This window comes from Callithrix jacchus, chromosome 3, assembly GCF_049354715.1.
Source record: "Callithrix jacchus isolate 240 chromosome 3, calJac240_pri, whole genome shotgun sequence".
NCBI lineage: Eukaryota > Metazoa > Chordata > Mammalia > Primates > Cebidae > Callithrix > Callithrix jacchus.
In genome coordinates this window covers 30,390,860-30,393,931 of record NC_133504.1, presented here as the reverse complement: position 1 = coordinate 30,393,931, position 3,072 = coordinate 30,390,860, and positions in this window count along the sequence as shown.

Below are 3,072 nucleotides of genomic sequence, written 5' to 3'. Positions count from 1 at the left end.
GACCTGGAACAAGCAAACCTGATAGACATTTACAGAACTCTCCACCCCAAATCCACAGAATATACATTCTTCTCAGCACCACATCACACCTACTCTAAAATTGATCACATAATTGGAAGAAAATCACTCCTCAGCAAATGCAAAACAACTAACGTAAGAGCAAACAGTCTCTCAGACCATAGTGCAATCAAGTTAGAACTCAGAATTCAGAAACTAACTCAGAACCGCACAGCTTCATGGAAACTGAACAACTGGTTCTCAAATGTTGACTGGAAAAACAATGAAATCAAGGCAGAAATAAAGATGTTCTTCGAAACCAATGAGAACGAAGACACAACGTACCAGAATCTCTGGGACGCATTTAAAGCAGTCTTTATAAGAAAATATATAGCAATAAGTGCCCACATGAGAAGAGTGGAGAGATTCAAAATTGACATTCTAACATCAAAATTGAAAGAACTGAAAAAGCAAGATCAAAAAAAACTCAAAACTTTGCAGAAGACAAGAAATAACTAAGATCAGAGCAGAACTAAAGGAGAGAGAGACACGAAAACCCTTCAAAAAATCAATAAATCCAAGAGCTGGTTTTCTGAAAAGATCAACAAAATAGACAGACCACTAGCCAGATTAATAAAAAAGAAAAGAGAGAATAACCAAATAGATGCAATAAAAAATGATAAAGGGGATATCACCACAGATTCCACAGAAATTCAAACAATCATCAAAGATTATCACAAACAACTCTATGCACATAAACTAGTAAACCTGGAAGAAATGGATAAATTCCTGGACACTTGCCTCCTCCCAAACCTAAACCAGGAAGAAGCTGAAACCCTGAACAGACCAACAACAAGATCTGAGTTGAGACAGCAATTAAGAGCCTACCACACACACACAAAAAAACCCAGGTCCAGATAAGTTCACAGCCGAATTCTATCAGACACAAAAAAAGGAGCTGGTATCATTCCTTCCAAAACTATTCCAAATAATCCAAAAAGAGGGAATCCTTCCCAAATCATTTTATGAGACCAACATTATCCTGATATTAAAACCCGGCAGAGACTCAACAAGAAAAGAAAACTTCAGGCCAATATCCATGATAAACATAGACACAAATATCTTCAATAAAATACTGGCAAGTTGATGGCAAAAGCACATCAAAAAGCTCATCCACCATGATCAAGTAGGATTCATCCCGAGGATGCAAGCCTGGTTCAACAGATGCAAGTCTATAAACATAATTTACCACATAAACAGAACCAAAGACAAAAACCACATGATTATTTCAATTGATGCAGAGAAGGCCTTTGACAAAATTCAACAACTCTTTATGCTAAAAACCCTCAATAAACTTGGTATTGATGGAATGTATCTCAAAATAATAAAAGCTATTTATGAAAAATCAACAGCCAATATCATACTGAATGGGGAAAAACTGGAAGCATTCCCTTTGAAATCTGTCACTAGACAAGGATGCCCTCTCTCACCACTCCTATTCAATATAGTACTGGAAGTTCTAGCCAGAGCAATCAGGCAAGAAAAAGAAATAAACAGTATTCAAATAGAAAAGGAGGAAGCCATTGTCTCTATTTGCAGACGACATGATTTTATATCTAGAAGATCCCATTGTCTCAGCCCAGAATCTCCTGAAACTGATAAGCAAATTCAGCAGTCTCAGCATACAAAATCAATGTGCAAAAATCACAAGCATTCCTATACACCAATAACAGACTTAAAGAGAGCCAAATCAAGAAGAAACTACCATTCACAATTGCTACAAAGAGAATAAAATACCTAGGAATACAACTAACAAGGAATGTAAAGGACCTCTTCAAGGAGAACTACAAACCACTGCTCAACAAAATAAGAAAGGACACAAACAGATGGAGAAACATTCCATGTTCATGGTTAGGAAGAATCAATATCATGAAAATGGCCATACTGCCCAAAGTAATTTATAGATTCAATGCTATCCCTGTCAAGCTACCAATGACCTTCTTCACAGAACTGGAAAAAGACACCTCAAATTTTATATGAAACTAAAAGAAAGCCCATGTAGCCAAGTCAATTCTAAGAAAACAAACAAACAAACAAACAAAAAAACACAGCAGGAGGCATCACACTACTGGACTTCAAACTATATATACTACAAGGCTACAGTAATCAAAACAGCATGGTACTGGTACCAAAACAGAGATATAAACCAATGGAAGAGAACAAAGGGCAAACACAGTGAAACTGGCGACAGTGGAGAAACTGCACCTTGTACATAAAAGCTCTAGTTCTTCCTGACAGAAAAAGGTCAAAACCTGATGGTACTTCTTACATACATGCTTCTCTTCCTGCTGCTTTCTTTTGCTTCTCATCTGGAGTTGCTTAGCAATTTCAGTCAAACGACCCAGTTGAGGATTGCTTGTCAATTTTCTTTCTGGACAGCAAAAGTGTCAAAAAGGGCAGGGAAAACTATCATCTAGATCCTTCCAGGATATAATGATGCAGGAGAAACAGAAGTTATGCCCAGAACTGATGGTCACTGAGTCTTTCAAGTAGTCCAGACAGATGGGACAGCCAGCCACTGCTCAGAGGACATCCAGGCCTGTCACAAATTCAATTGAGCCCTGAACAAAGATGATAGGTAAAGCAATTCTTTTAGCAAGACCTAGCTCTCTAGAGCTCAAGACCAAGTAAGCAGTAGATATTTTCCCTGAGACCTTGACATGTGACCAGCTTTCAGTTTTACTGCCTTGACATGTTGATGGCAGCTTCTAGAAAATTGTTAAGCACTCAGCTCCTTAGCTTCAGAGTCTCCTGCCATGGGCATTTCACAGCTTGCAGCTTATTGCATATTACAACATATTAGCTGGGCCACTTCTCTTCCCAGTTAATGAAATAAAGTCAAATTTTCTTCATGAAAGCAGCCTTATGTCCAAGATAAAAAATCCTTCCTATGAGTGAGAAAAGAAATCATGTTACAAATCTGATTCCAAAATCACTAATGTATTTAACATTCACATCAATCAATGCTAAAATTACTGAGTGGATATTCTTGGAAAAACAAGATATTCATGTTGC